The sequence below is a fragment of the Anneissia japonica genome, unplaced genomic scaffold (assembly GCF_011630105.1).
Source record: "Anneissia japonica isolate Jap-2015-1 unplaced genomic scaffold, ASM1163010v1 scaffold287709_len1912824_cov184, whole genome shotgun sequence".
NCBI lineage: Eukaryota > Metazoa > Echinodermata > Crinoidea > Comatulida > Comatulidae > Anneissia > Anneissia japonica.
The window spans coordinates 794,325-810,546 of record NW_022751466.1 but is presented as its reverse complement, the minus strand read 5'-3'; the positions used below and the strand labels follow the sequence as shown (position 1 = coordinate 810,546).

General features: G+C 35.6%; 1 protein-coding gene across 1 annotated transcript in view; it reads right to left on the bottom strand.

Moving 5' to 3' along the window:
* The window catches only part of LOC117121706 (bombesin receptor subtype-3-like), a 29,889-nt gene extending 13,985 nt beyond the window's left edge, over positions 1-15,904 (bottom strand). Inside the window, exon 1 of the mRNA XM_033266992.1 lies at positions 15,761-15,904. The gene's annotated coding sequence lies outside the window, so the exon portion shown is untranslated. The remainder of the gene's footprint in view (positions 1-15,760) is intronic.
* Between the last annotated feature and the right edge of the window lie 318 nt (positions 15,905-16,222).

The window sequence follows — 16,222 nt, the reverse complement described above, 5'->3', positions numbered from 1 at the left end:
GGGTATGACTGTCAGGGTGAGGGATGCTGTCCGGGCACGAATTGGAATTTTTTGGATGTTCATCGGATTTTTCTGCCTTTCGTAAAACATGGTGTATCTAGGGTGTTTTTTCCCTTTTAGTTCATGATAAATTAGTTTTTAAGGTATAAACAGTGGCGTAGCTCCGGGCAGTGCAGCCAGTGCAAAGCACTGGGGCCCAGGGCTATTATCATACATTTTCTTACTATCGGCCCCTAGGGCCCAAACCATAGTGGGGCTGAGGTGCTCTTCACCCTCCGCCTGTAAAGCGTCTTCCCTGACATTTCTATTTGGAATTCCCTGACCCACCACTGCAATTTTTAAATTTAAATTGCCACCAGTTTTCTTGATTAGTTTAGCATAGTTACAAATCCGATTATCATTAGTATTTATTACTAGCCTTTATAGCCTTTAGGGGTAGGGGAAAATGAGCACTTCTTACGATTTTTCTGAGACCTTTCGGGAATTTGCATGTCACATCACAGGGACGGATACAGGAATAAAGCTGGGCCAAAACTAGAAAGATTTTTTGGAATGGCACGCCCTTAGACGTTATTACAGGGCATCCCTTACGACAAAGAAAAGCATATATTATTTAGAAGCGATAGGCCTAATACTCCGTTTCAGTCATTCAACCTTTCTTCGGAGTTGAGTATCCATATAGCAACTATCTCAAAAACAGTCATCAGTCAATCAGTCAGTCATTCATTCGGTCAGTCAATTAGTCACTCAGTCATTCATTCTGTCAGTCAATTAGTCACTCAGTCATTCATTCCGTCAGTCAGTCATCAATAAATCAATCAATCAGTCAGTCAATCAGTCAGTCAATCAATTACTTAGTCAATTAGTTCTGGTCAGTTCAGTTTAGTCAGTCAGTCAACGAACTAATTAATCAATCTATTCGTATTCTTGTCTTATTTTGTGATTTTTTTTTTCCTATTAAAAAGAGCATCAAATGTTTGACATGGCAGAATTACGTCAAATTAAGAGTAAAACGAGACAACAATAATTCTTATAGATTAAAAGGAAAATTAACAGCAATATCATGTTAAGTGCTTTTAATTAGTATGAAAATAAGTAGGCCTAGCTCGAGCTACCTTCTTACATTTAATAAAGGGTGCCAATCATGTATATTTTAGATATTTGATATTATTTTATACTCAGTTTATTGTTTATTCGCCTAGAGACACATTAGAAGCTCGTACACCGCGTAAGGTAACTTGAGCTCTCAAAATTGTTCATAAAATGAATCTCTAAATCAAAGATTATGCCATTGTCGAGCGTTGGATTTCTTTTTTTTTTCTACAGAAACACCTGTAACACACACTTACATTATATAGGGCCTATATGTAGCACATTAAAAAAAATGATTATATAATAATGATTATGTATTATATAATCATTATATAAATGATTATATTATGTACTTCCCGATAGTGGAATCTGTGGTGAAGCAGACTTCCGCGACATTAATAGACCTTCATTCATTTCCCCAATCAAAAGTGTAGGCCCACGATCAGATACTTAGAAGGACTTGCCAAATTCTATTCCATGGGGAATGAAAAATAGTTTCCAAGGATGACAAAAGCAAACAAGTTTGCATTCATAAATTATCTCAATATATTGTATCCTTGGGGAAATAGTGATTTGTAAGGACTTTTTTTTAACAAGTGGAGCTGAGGAAATGAAATAAGTCTTAAGATCAAGGAGAATTGTCTTATTAAAAGGTAGGCTTGTATCTAATAAAAATAATAGGCCTATAAAGTTTTTAACATTAACATTATAGGATACATCAACAGTAAAACGTGTGTTGTTTTATTTTTTACTTGCATTGAGCCTGCTATTGCAAACTATTGTTGTAATTTACATGTATTTTACTATGGAAGTTCATTAATTTAAGATATGCAAAGATACCGTATTAATTAAATGGAGGAATGATATTCTATTAATTGTAAGGAAAAAGCTACATTAACTTACCGTACTTAAATAGGCCTATATAAAATATAGCAATTAAAATGTTAAATCATAATTTTTTAGTTCCACAAATAGTACCGTATTTATTATAATAAAAACGTCAACTTCAAAATAAATTATTATTATTATATTTTTAATTTATATTTTATTTTTTATCATTTGTATAATGTTACTTTAGAAAGTGTGATATGGAATTTGTAAAATTTCATTTTTGTCAAAATGTGTGCATATATATATATATATATATATAATAGGTCTATAAGTGGCGATAACACAAACAGTAAAGTAAATCATTTAATATAGGGTCTACATTGCATTGGTGTCTACCATTTGACGCATGGCAAAGGCCTAAACAATTTTCTGTTCACAATCATAAATCAGCAGTGTGTTGTGTACAGATGTAAATGTGACTTGTGTGATGCAAGTTATGTCGGATACACAAACCGACACCTCTACCAACGTATTGCTGAACATAAAAGATTTCTGTTAGGACAACATGCTAAGGACCATCATATCAGCCCAAGCAGTATTGAGTCATGTTTCAGCATTTTAAAGAAATGTAGGAACAAATTTGACTGTCTCATTCATGAAATGCTATTTATTAGACAATTAAAACCCAGCTGAATAAACAGTGTGACTCTGTCAAAGCAAAGCTTTTTATCTAACACAGGGATTAATATCCCACCGTTATGAACTTTGACATTGTAGATTAGCTTTTTTCTATTGATTATAGTTGCTGTGTATTCTATACTTCATCATTTGATCTTGAAAATGACACCATGAAGGAGTCGAAACATCGATCTTTTCTTTTTAGTGTTATTTTTATATTAACTATTTATACAAAACGTACTCTTATTAGTGATTTGAAGTCTGGTTTCCATAACATTGGTACTTTGTCACTACAATGCTTTTATTGCAATCGTGCGTAGCTGATTCGAATGCGTCATGATTCGACCGACAAATCAGCGTCACAAAAAACTGTCGGTGATAGATTGTCACGATCCAATGAAAACCAAGCTTGACAGTGACGTGATAATGATACAGTAGGCCCACAATTGGAACATACTTTTGCTTACATAACTATTCCAACTGATAATGAGGTATGTGTCTGTGTGTGTGGGTGTGGGGGGGGGGGGTTGTGTGGGGTGGTGTTCCAAGATGACTTTATAGTTATATTTGCTGAAAGGCATGCATGTAAACAATATTCTGTAGGCCTACCACAATATTCATCAGTTATTTTTATTACGCCTTGTTTACATGAAAACACTCGTGTATAACACTAGGCCTATCCTATGTACTGTAAATTAATTTCGAATAAATTATATAAGTAATTCAATTTTCATCCAAGGCTATTCTAGATTATAAAAGCCAACTCAGACAGCGTCGGCCGACGCAGCCCGACCCGATTTATCGTCGGGGACAGTCTTAAGCCGTCGTGAGAAATATTAAACATGTTTAATATTCTACGACGCGACTGCCCCCGACGTACACCATCGCGTCTGCGTTTAACCAAAGATATCGTTTATCGTTTTTTGCGTTTATAAGATCTTTGGTTTAACTCACACAGACCCGACGCGACAACAAATCGCGTCGGGCTGCGTCGTACGACGCTGTCTGAGTTGGCCTTTAGTCAATTATTTAGTACCTGCTTGTTAACATTTGTTATTTGTTATTTTTATCACAACGTTTTCCATAATTAAGATCAATAACGACATCATTCCATGACCTTTGTACACCTACACATCCATGCGACCTACGGTACGGGTGGGCCTGCAGTTATTTAGTTCGGGGCAGGTTCTGATATGCAGTACGATATATTATGTGGCTGTTCATAGTATAAAGTATTAAGTTGTTGAAAATATTTCTGTTTAAACTTATTTATTATCCGTTACAATATTTGATATAAGCTCTCTTATATCGAATTTCAAATTTATTCAGGCAACTTTTGCATTCAAGACTAAATTGCTTTCAATCAATGTAGCGGAAACGGCGATTGGAAAAAATCATTTGGGATATGATCAACTTGTATCTGTTTGAAGTTTGAATGACTTATAGTCAAGAATGTTCCTCATTTTTCCAACAGTATCTAGGATGCATGCACTGAATGGAATGAGCTGATATTTAGTAACGGTCAACGGATGTTGTTTGTCATGTCATAAAATGGCCGAAGTGGCGGTTGGATAAAAAACATTTGATTTGTAAATTGCTTTAATTTGATTTAACGGTCGAATGCCTTCTTGTGAACTATGTTTCAACATATTTTCTACAGTCCCCATGGTGTATGGAGACATACTTACTGATGGGTTCATGTGTTATGATTTAAAGTCAGGCTCCGGAGAAAAAATGTCTGATATGTTGTACAACTGATTTTTCTAAGACCACAAACAGGGTGTTTGACAAAAGACTCGAAAACGGTTACCGGTATTGAGAGCCAAGATTTTCAAACATTGCGAGACAATAACAGGGTGGACCCACTTTACACGTAAATTCAAATAATGTGGACCTAGTTTCTTAAAAGTTGACCCATTCTACGCAAAAATATAACAAAAGTCTGAACCCATTTTCTTAAAATTTTACCAATTTTAGGCTAAATAATAGAAATCTGTACCCATTTTTCATAAAGTGAACTCATTTTATGTAAGAAATTGCATAATTTGGACCCATTTTTCAAATGTGGACCCATTAGAAAAATTGTGTGGGACAGTTGGGACAGTCCCACACAATTTTTAGCTGGCTACTGCATTGCTCTCAATCTGTCAAATCCTTCTCCCCACCCCCCACCCTGTATATCAAATTCCTAAATCCGCCACTGACAGCGGTATTTCCTCTATGAAGTCCCTCCCTGGCCTCTCATCATGCCTAGATCCGCCACTAAAACCGTATGCATCTTCAGAAATCGATTAAATATGACCTCAAATTATCAAAAATGCCTGAATTCCACCACCTCGATCCCAGCAGTAGGGTTTCCCCCAAGCGCCACCCCCAGGCCCAACCATGGTGGGGCTGAGGTGTCTCTCAAAACAGATTCTCAAACTGTAAAATTCCTTCCCTTTCCCCCTCTATATCAAATTTATAAATCCGCCACCCACTGACAGTGGGGATTCAAAAAGCCCAACTGAATCTAGTTCCCTCTCAATTTAAAAAAAAAAATGGTAAAAAAAGAAAATGATATTCAAACTGTATGAGAGTGCAATTTCTAGCCATTTTGAAGGTGCCCTGGTTATAAATTTTCTTCCCTCAGCCTCAACCATGGTGGGGCTGACGTGGTATTTCCTCCATCTGTGAAAGTCTCTCCCTGGCCCCTCTTCAAATTTCTAGATCCGCCACTGAAACCGTATATGCATCTTCAGAAATCGATTAACTAAGACCTAAAATTATCAAAAATGCCTGAGCGCCGCCCCCTCGATCCCAGCAGGATCCCCTCCCCCTAAGCCCCTCTCCAATTTTGGTCCAATTTCTACAAATTCGCACCCACCCAATAAAAATCATGCGTACGGACGGGCCTGGCCGGGACGGTTGAACCTGGTTCAAATGCCGATTGCGTTGCAGACGAACCAGGGTGCCTTCTCGATTGACTCAGGACAGCTAGCTAGCGCGAAGTTGAACCAGGGTCAACCTTCCCAACAACAGTTGCCGATAGGGTGTTGTATGGAAACCAAGTTTGAGTGTTGTCGTCTGGATTCTAAGACGCACTGTGGCCCGAATTTACGTTTTGCAGGGAACGCAAAACGGTCACAGATGAGTGAATCCGTTGTAGAATCACGTCGTCGCTCAAATCGAAAGCTCCATATGGATCGAAATTATTTAAGCAATTTCAGGGGCGGATCCAGAATTTTTCAAACGTGTAGGCTGGGGGCACACAACATTTTCAGAATAGATAAGTGAGTAGTGCTTATTTAAATACATAACATTTACAGGCCCTATGCATTGGAACTTAAAAAAATAGTGGCAAAACGGTGGGAGTGGGCATTGGATCCGCTTCTGAATCTGGAGGAAAATTGACACAAAAAATGCAAATTTAGGCCTCGAAACAAACGTGTTGGTTAACCCAAACGTATGCAAAATTTGACTGACGCGGCCTAACCTACGCAAGTCTCCCAGGGGCGGATCAAGGTTGGATCCGCCGGGGGCGCGAAGCGCAGCGCAGCTACCAGGATCTTGGGCCCGAGGGAGAGGGCTTGGGAGGGGTGTCCACCGATTGGCTGGGGGACTGGGGGCCGCCAAGGGCCCCGTTGGAGGTTCAGGGGGAGAAGCCCTGGAAGCTTTGCATTTACCACTTATCAAAACGATTTTAGAAATGTAATATTAATTTATTTATTCAGCTTTAGGCACGAGGACCAATGATATGCCAAACAGTGAACTAAATCACTCTTCAAAGTAGCAATCCCATCACAAGTCAACAGGGGCTGTATGGGCCAGTACACCAGGATAACCCCTTACACATCTAAAAAGATGTACTGGGTTCTTTATGTACAGTATCTACATTTTAAATTTTATTGAAAGGCAGTTTAATAAAGAAAACAATTTGAAGCAAATACATTTTATAACTTTCGTCGGTGTCATTCTATAACATTTCTTTTTTGTTTTGCATAGTCGATTGTTAAGCAATGAGTTTATTTTTCTATGGCAAACGACGCCTCTTTAAACAACATGGTATGCCATTTTAGAAACTCAGTACGGTAATATTCGAAAATTTAATATATAATGACCAGGGAATAGTTAACCTGATAATTACACGAATTACGCGAGTGCTTTACAGAAGGAAAACTGATAGGGTCTAGAATAGGCTAAAACCTTCTGACAGTTTCATAAACAACATATACCGGTAATAAAAAAACAAACAAACATAAAAAACATTTTAAAAAATGGTTCTTAAGTCTGCTTATTAAGCATCTATCTGTCTTATCATAATAATAAACTATGCAATATGGGTATTTAAAATGATAAATAAAAGAACCTTTATACTCTTTTTTGAGTGTTTGATCAGTAGTATCAATAGTATATTAAATAGATAAAAACTTTACTATTAATATAGGCCTACGATAGGCTACACGATACAATGTATGATATTTGCATGTAGGTATTCGATCTAACTGATTGTAAAACGTTCTGAAAGACAAGCCGGTGTCGTGGATATAACGTTGTTTTTGTGTGAATTGAGCAGAAAATGTGAATACTTTCTGTCGGTGACTTTTTGTACTATGTAAATATGTAATTATCATTATCATTTAGTTTAATAAATAAATAATAATAATAGGGCCTAATAATAATAATAATAAATTATTGTTATTATTATTATTATTATTATTATTATTATTATTATTATTATTATTATTATTATTATTATTATTATTATTATTAAACGAATATATTCCAAAACTATTCTTTGAAAAAGGTGTCTCCGACGGGAATCAACACCCGATATCTCACTAGTTTCATACCGCTAGGTGAATTAAGCGTTTGGCTGCTTGTCAGTGTAATTATAGTTGGCTAACATATAAATAATTCTAGTTTCCGCCGTTGGCAGTCAAACAGCCTGTGAAATACGGTACGATATAAACGCGTCAGAGCGTTATGCTATACGCGTGAAGGCGTGAGAATGCGTTAGCCTTATGACTTCATATTTTTAGGAAACATTTCCACTTGCATAATCCTCTTCGTTTACAATTTTTGCAGAATTACCTCAAGAAAATTTACAAAATTATCATCTTTTGTGAAAAGTTGCTACCGACGGTGTTTCCATTCTAAAAAACAAAAGCTTAAGCTCGGCTTCCATACAATTGAACCAGGTACAACCTTCCCGACAACTGTCGGCGACTGTCGCCGAAAGAATGAGCGATTGTACGGAAACCGAGCTTCAATAGGTAAGTTTATGTTAGCATGTGTTTGGGAGTTCTTTAGGCCGTAATCTCCATACAGTGAGCAATACTCAAGACACACCTTTTTCCCTGCCTGTCTGATTTTAAATCTGGTTCAGTAAATTATGCATATTATACACGTTTTAAGATTATATTAATCATAATAGCTAACGTTTTTTTTCCAAGTAAACGACTATGCGTCCATGTCATTATAAATGTTATAATATGGTACAAATACCACAATAATGGTTAATGAGCGGTTTCCGAGATTTGTGTGGGTTGAGTCGAACACATTAGTCATAACAAAAGGAACAATGTGCCTTTTGTAATAATACTTTTTACAAAAACCTAGAATAATATTTTTGTAATAAAAATAATACGGTAACTATAATAATAATAATAAATTTGTAACAAAAGCAAACACATGATCAATTTGGCTTACGATTGGAAGTGTGACTTATGTCAATGTTTTTGCTAAGGGAATGTGACAATTTGAATTGTCGCGTCTGTCGCTTTCATCTAGTCACATGGATTGATACCGCATGGTTTAAAGATTTAACAAACGAACAATGAAATTTGGGTTTAATCAGATAAACATCTGGGATTATACTATTTTACCTAAGTTTTTCCGTTCTAAGTGTTATATCCGAGAAAGAAATTACAATGCGTATTATAAGTAGAACCTTTGGAACAAGTGCAATAATCTTGTAAACATCTTCAATTGTCATCTATAATAACTAAGAACCATTTGATCCATTTTATATGATAGAGGTACTTTATGCAGTAAAACTATAAATGCATCAAAATGAACAGTAAATAGTTTATGGACCGTGACGTCACCATGGCTTTCCGTTTGGATGCGGCTGAACTTGGAAGCTGTCTCTTATACACATCTAGATGATATATATATATATATAGGCGAATTGAATGGCCCAGTGGTTAAGGCAGGGGAGCCGCAACCTACAACTATAATATATCGGCGATGGTTTGAACGGCACGCTCGCCTATGGTTCTGGAGGTGGAACAAGTCTTCCCGGATAAGGACTATAAACTGTAGGCCCATTGTACAGTTGGCTCATGTGGACTATAAAGAACCCAGTGCATCTTTCGAGACGAGTAGGTGGTTACCCTGGTGTACTGGTCCCTGTTGTGGACAGACGAAATTAGCTGGTACCGGTTTTCCGGGTAGCATAGGATGGTAAACTTTAATCATTCACTGAATGAACGAACGTGGATACTGATAAGGTGGTATGAAACAAGCTCGAAACTTCGAAAGTGACAGTTTACCTTAAGGCCATCTCAGACAGCGTCGTACGACGCAGCCCGACGCGATTTATCGTCGGGGACAGTCGTAAGCCGTCGTGAGAAATATTAAACATGTTTAATATTCTACGACGCGACTGCCCCCGACGCACACAGGGGAGCAGTAAGCTACTGTACGAGCTGGTCCACGCCTCTACAAGTACGACCGTCCTCACATCAAAGAGGCCTGTACTTATCGGAAGATAGAGATTATATTTATTGAGGTTCCGGCACCGGTGCCCCAATAACCTATAGTTCGTATCAGCCATTTCTTGAAGCTGATGCTCATCATCGGAGCATAAGGTAGAAGTTGGTGCTTACGTTTTGGTTCTGTTCTAGCGTAACATGTGCGTGCAAGCGATCAAAATATTTTATCTTTTATTTTGTTAGTTGTACATTAATTTATTAATTATAACTAATCAACTTGAGGGTGCGACACGGGTTCCCTTACTAACCAGATCGTATCATCCCATCGCAGCATAAATAGACCTTTCCGGAGTGTCAATCAAACTTAACAACTGACCAATCAGAACAGCGCTAGGAATACGCACGCGTCTCACAAATACACGTGTTGTCCCACAAACGCACGTGTTCGCCTATGTTTTAAAGCTCTATCCACACTATCAAATTTTCTTTGACAAAAAAATGTGACAAGCCCATATATAGTAATGCTATGCCTATATATGGTCATGCTGTGATGTCATCATGCCCATATATGGTCATATCACACTTTTTTGTCACAAAAAATTTGATAGTGTAGACAGAGCTTAACACTGCCGTCTTGTGGGGCCTTAGCAACAAAATCCAAGGGGCGGAGCTTAGCGGAAAGGTCCATTGGATGCTTACGTTTTGGTTTAGTTCTAGCGTAACAAAGGCTTGCAAGTGATCAAGGTTAATTATATTATTTTTATTTATTAAGGCTACATTAGTTGATTAATTATAACTAATCAACTTCATTGCTTCAACATTAATATGCTAAATTTAAACATGCAATTTATTTATGTTACGATCGTTGTGGTTGATTCCTGTAAATGTGGATTATTTTCGTTACCGTTATATTATAGGCCAATGACACGTAAACTATATGAATTTACCTTTGTAATAGTTCTAGGCCTATAAAACCATCAAATGGGTATTTCAAGTGTTTACCTGTAGTGTATTGAGTGCTAGCTCACGTGTTTCATTTTCAACATACCAAATGTGTTCTTAGTCATTATCAATAATTGTCATTTGCTTGAAGCCAAGAGTCTAAAACCATTAATAAACAACACACGAATTATAGTAATTACATCGTGAACATTTTCAGAACATGGTAATACGATTAAACAGTTCATGAAGTCTTTGCAATAAGTTGCAAATCGAATGTTTCCATGAAATTTAAATAGAATACGGCGACAATAGTAATCAGTGATGCTGTGCGCCCGGGTAGAATTATTAATAATTGGGTTCGCTATAATAATTAGTGATTTCGCGTCTGTCGTTGGAATAATAATAATGATATAATATTGAAAATTGATATAGCACCGGTATCCGTTAAAAACACGCTCATAATGCTCCATCGGAAAAAAATCAATTTAAGAAGAAATTATGGAAACCAGATACTAACTGCTGTGTATTTTATTGTTTGTTTGTTTTTTATTTTTTGTAAACATTATCCAGCCATCATTAAAAATCGAAGTAAATTAAAACCAATCTGATGTGAGGGTTACGGTGTAACTCACTGTTTTGCAACAACGACTGGTTTTGTTAATTCAAAGCGATACACATACGATAATCTCCAATGATACCGTAATAAATCAATTGATTTACCGAAAGTGAACTCGCCCAGCTAACAATTATATCAATATAAAATCGTTACCGTTTGGTGTGCAAAACTGTTTTTTGTGTAGAACTATACTAGGTACACTATGGAAGGGTCACTCTCTATAAATTTGGTTTAAAAGATGGAATTCCCAACCAAATTAAGTTGCTATACTGTAGCTATACTGTACTGTGACGTTTTGTAACCATTACATTCTAGTATAGCCACAATGCTCACAACATTTGAGGATGTCATAATAACTCTGTTTACTGGACAGTATTATAGTAGCTCCTTGGAATTAAACCAAACATGAAGGTAATTATAATTGTTTACGATCGTCTTTAGATTGTGAAAAATTATATTGCTTGTCGTGCGTGATCAATGTCTGTAGATGTCATTAAGGTAGTATTAGTACGTCTTCGGTATTGAAACGAAGTATAAGTATTGTTTTATATTTGTTGTCATTTTAGAAAGGACGGCTCTGAATATGAACTGGCCTACGGGTTCAACTGGAAGGTTTACCTTCTTAAAATAAATTTGAAATTTATTTTCGAGGCTGTAAAAGTCATATTTTAGGCAGCAGGATGACATATACAGACGAGATGGTAACGCTCTTTACATTATGATCCTGCTATAATACGATACGTTTGGTAATTGATACATTTTTTGAATATGCTTTTTTTATGGTCATAATTGGTTTTTTAAAGGACGAAATTGATCTGCTTTATCCAGGGATATAAAGTTTTAATTAATATTTATTATTGTCAACCTGGAAAGATGAATCTACATAAGTCGATTATTATTATTATTATTATTATTATTATTATTATTATTTATTAATAATAATATTATTATTATGCAACATATTTATTCAGTATACATATTCAATTAACGTAAGTGTACAATAATAAAATTGACGAAGCACACTAAATTTGATCTGCCATATGGTCCTGGTTGAAACAACAATAAAATATTAATGAAAGATAAAATTATATTAAACTAAAGGGTGCGCACGCTTCGCTCGCTTACACTCTAGTATGTGAAGGTCGCGATTAGTTTCGATAAAAATAACATTATGACCACTAAAGAAGGTAGGTTGTATGTTGAACGTTTTCTCAGTTATTTTCTTTAAAAAATGTCAGAAATGCAGTGGCAAGATCATTTTTTATGATTTACAAAGCATACTTCATTTACATAGACAATTAGCGTTGAGTTCAGGTACATATTTTGATAGCAGATTCATAGCATTTTTCATAACATATTTAGAAACCACTAAAATAAGATGAGGCAGCATTGGTCAGGGGCATCTAATGCAAAGTTTTTCTGGAACTCTTAAGAAACCGACATAGAGAGTTATCCAATTATAAACAATATTTTAAAGTGTCATATCATCTCCTTGTCATATTATAATTATTATTATTATTATTATTATTATTATTATTATTATTATTAGTATTATTATTATTAGTATTATTATTATCATCGTCGTCGTCTTCATTATTATTATTATTATTATTATTATTATTATTATTATTATTATTATTATTACTACTACTACTATATTAATAATATGCGCTAAGTCGGACTTAAGGTTAAGATCTGTTGTGTTATTTTCCCCTTAACGTCGTTTTTTAAATTATTCTCTAATTTCTCCGTTGTCTAAGTTCCCATTAAGGTAGGTTTTCATAGGTACGTATCATAGGATTTCACTGGCGTCATCTCGGCTTATTTCCAAAATAGCAGGTGGTTTTTGTCGTCATTTTACTTTGATTTGTTCATTGTTATTGTTGAGTTATTTTATATAATATGCAAAACCGTGTCCAGTCAGATGGTCAATATGCAACTAATCGATTTAACTGTAGCTATGAATACTGAAGCTGTCGCAAAAATCTACCAAAGACATTTGCACACGTCAAAATATAATGTTAATTATGCGTAGGCCCTACACCAGTTATATAGAGATAAAAATCCCAAGAGGTGAGACTAATGCAAATGTTATATTTTATGGTCCGTTTGTTAACTAAAAAATGTCCAATGTCGCAGTCCAAAGTCGATATTTTCACCATTCATTATCTCAAAATTTCAAAATTGATTTCCGACAAGGGATCAGAACTTGGTCAAAACATTATAAAAAAAAATTAACAGAAATTATCAAGAACGCAACGCAACGTGTACGACTCAGTTAGTGCCCGGCTTAACAGTCCGTGCGCAGGCGCGGATCTGAGCTCAACCCTAAGTCTTGCACACTGGGTCCATGGACAGGCGCTGGTCCACAAGTGCTGGTCCACATGAGCCCTAATGCTCAGACGATCTGAGCGCTTTAAGACAGATATTACGCTATTTTTTTTTTACAAAGAAATAATATGAACTTAGATTTGAATAAAAACTAACATGGTCATAAAGCTTTGTCCAGACTAAGAAATTTGGTTCGAAAAAAAAAAAAAACACAACTGTTGTATGCCCATATATAGTAATGATTTTTTTCCCATTTTATTTTATTTCACACAACGCAAAAATACAATATAAAGTTCTTCAGAAAGGTAAATAATTAACAAGGGCAATGTAATCTAATTAAGTAATATTAACAAATTGTTAAATTACAGTAAATAATAATAAGTGAAGATATAGTAATTAATATTAACAATAAAAATATAATAATAATGACAATAATAAAGATAATAATAAAGATAATAAAAATAATAATAGTAATAATGATAGTAGTAATAATAGTAGTAAAAATAATAATAATAATAATAATAATAATAATAATAATATAAACAAGATAGGGTATATGATCATGATTTGATGCCATCTCGACCATACTTAGGCATGTCACGTGCTATTGTCAAACACAATTTGATAGTCTGAACAGGGCTTTATACCTTATAAGGAATACAAAATTAGAATTATTTATTCTGTTAAACAGACGCACGAATAATGTTAGAACTAAATGTATAATTATTGTAAACGGTACAAAACAAATGGTTAATAATATGTCGCTCTTATATAGCGCTTCATGCACAATGCCTCTAAGCGCTTCACATTACTACCCCGGTCATTGGATCAAACACATATGGAACACATACTCAGCTCCCTGGGGAGAATTCCATAATATTGCAGCTAGTAATTAGCGCAATTGTGTTCGAACTTACCAGGTACCCACTTGTACTCCTGGGTGGAGAGAGGCAACCGTTGTAGATAAAGTGCCTTGCCCAAGGACACAAGCGATTTGCACAACGAGAGTTTCGAACCCCCGACCTCGAGGTTGGGAGTCCAAGGCACAACCGATGCGCCAACCGCTTTTTATACTACAATTATTTGTGTCATAAATTTTTTTGCAGTGCATGACAAAACAGAAACTCTAAACAATGAAATTATAAATTAAATTTGCTTATGTAAACTGTTCAAATAATTTTATCCATTTCATTGAGACGTACTACATTGTGTATTATAAATACAGGTACGTAGTACAATCGTTTTCTGTTTAATTAATTAATCACGTTTTACTAAGAAAATAGTTGAATTTTAGCAAGTTATTAGGTGTATAATGCAGCTATAAAATGAAGCGGTTGAAAAGCAAGGAACATATTTCTCATTCTAAACATTCAAAAGAAAGCGTATTATAACTTATTTTAAAAATACGAAATTGACTGATTTTTATTATTTAAGCTTAATGGCTCGTAGATCTTGTTTTAATTAACTGTAGCAAGAATTAATAACATAAAATATAAGTATATAAAACATGTCAAAACATTTATGGACTTTTCTTCATTACATTCCTCTCGTGGATATTGTCTGGGGACCATCTTTGTAGTTTACCTTTTGACATCCGTGGATATCACCTATTTTATATATATATTATTGTATGTTGTAAAAATATATTTTGTCTTTAGCAAATCATGATCAAAACTATACAATTACAGTATACGAAAAAAACACAAACTGCGCCGACGGTTAGGTGTATAATGCAGCTATAAAATGAAGCGGTTGAAAAGCAAGGAACATATTTCTCATTCTAAACATTCAAAAGAAAGCGTATTATAACTTATTTTAAAAATACGAAATTGACTGATTTTTATTATTTAAGCTTAATGGCTCGTAGATCTTGTTTTAATTAACTGTAGCAAGAATTAATAACATAAAATATAAGTATATAAAACATGTCAAAACATTTATGGACTTTTCTTCATTACATTCCTCTCGTGGATATTGTCTGGGGACCATCTTTGTAGTTGACATCCGTGGATATCACCTATTTTATATATATATATTATTGTATGTTGTAAAAATATATTTTGTCTTTAGCAAATCATGATCAAAACTATACAATTACAGTATACGAAAAAAACACAAACTGCGCCGACGGTCGTCGGCCGACGTGATTCTATAAAGAACGCAACGCGACGCAACTGATCGTTTTAATGACTATCCATTCAGACGACCACCGACAGCAGACGCGTCTCGTCGTCTGCGCTCAGAGGGAGCGGAGTTGGATTCGTCGTGCGACGGGTGTACGACCGTCGCGTACGACGCAGTGAGCGCCCGGTTTTAGTTTTGGAAATTAGGCTTACCTCAGATTTCCGGGCACTCGTTGCGCCGTACGACTGTCGTTCTGCGATTCCAACCCTGTTCCCTGTTAGCGCTAGACGAGGTACGCTACACCGTCTGTTAATTTTCGGTGACATTCTGAACTTTTCGTCATTAAAAATGATCGTCGCGCGCGCGTCGTAGCGTTGCGTTCTCCGTAGAATCAGCCGGTAACCGTCGGGTGTAGTGAGTGGCCGGTTGCAAATATGAGATAGCTTACCTTCGGAAACTTGATGTGTTACTGCTTTGTGGAGGAATCAATTTAGCGATACGCTGTATCGATTCTTCTTGAGGATGTTGACTATAATACTCCTCAGATTCAAACCGAACTGATACCTGTCACCTCTGTGATTCTACTACTTGGATTAATGGAAAACTGATTCAACTATACTGAGCTAAACAGCATTCATGCTAACGAAGCACACTATTGGTTGGCGGTGACAATTGTAACGAGCCCCTCGTATTTTGTCGTAGAGGGATTGTTATTATTTATTCTAAGCACTCGTTGATAATACACGACATGATGATATGAGCTCGAATACATTAGGCCTATAACAAATGGTACATGGAAGTCGTCATCATCAGTATCATCGTCTCATCACACCCAACATCACCGCCACCATTATTATTATCATCATCATATTCACCATTATAATCACATCATCATAATCTCAATCATGAA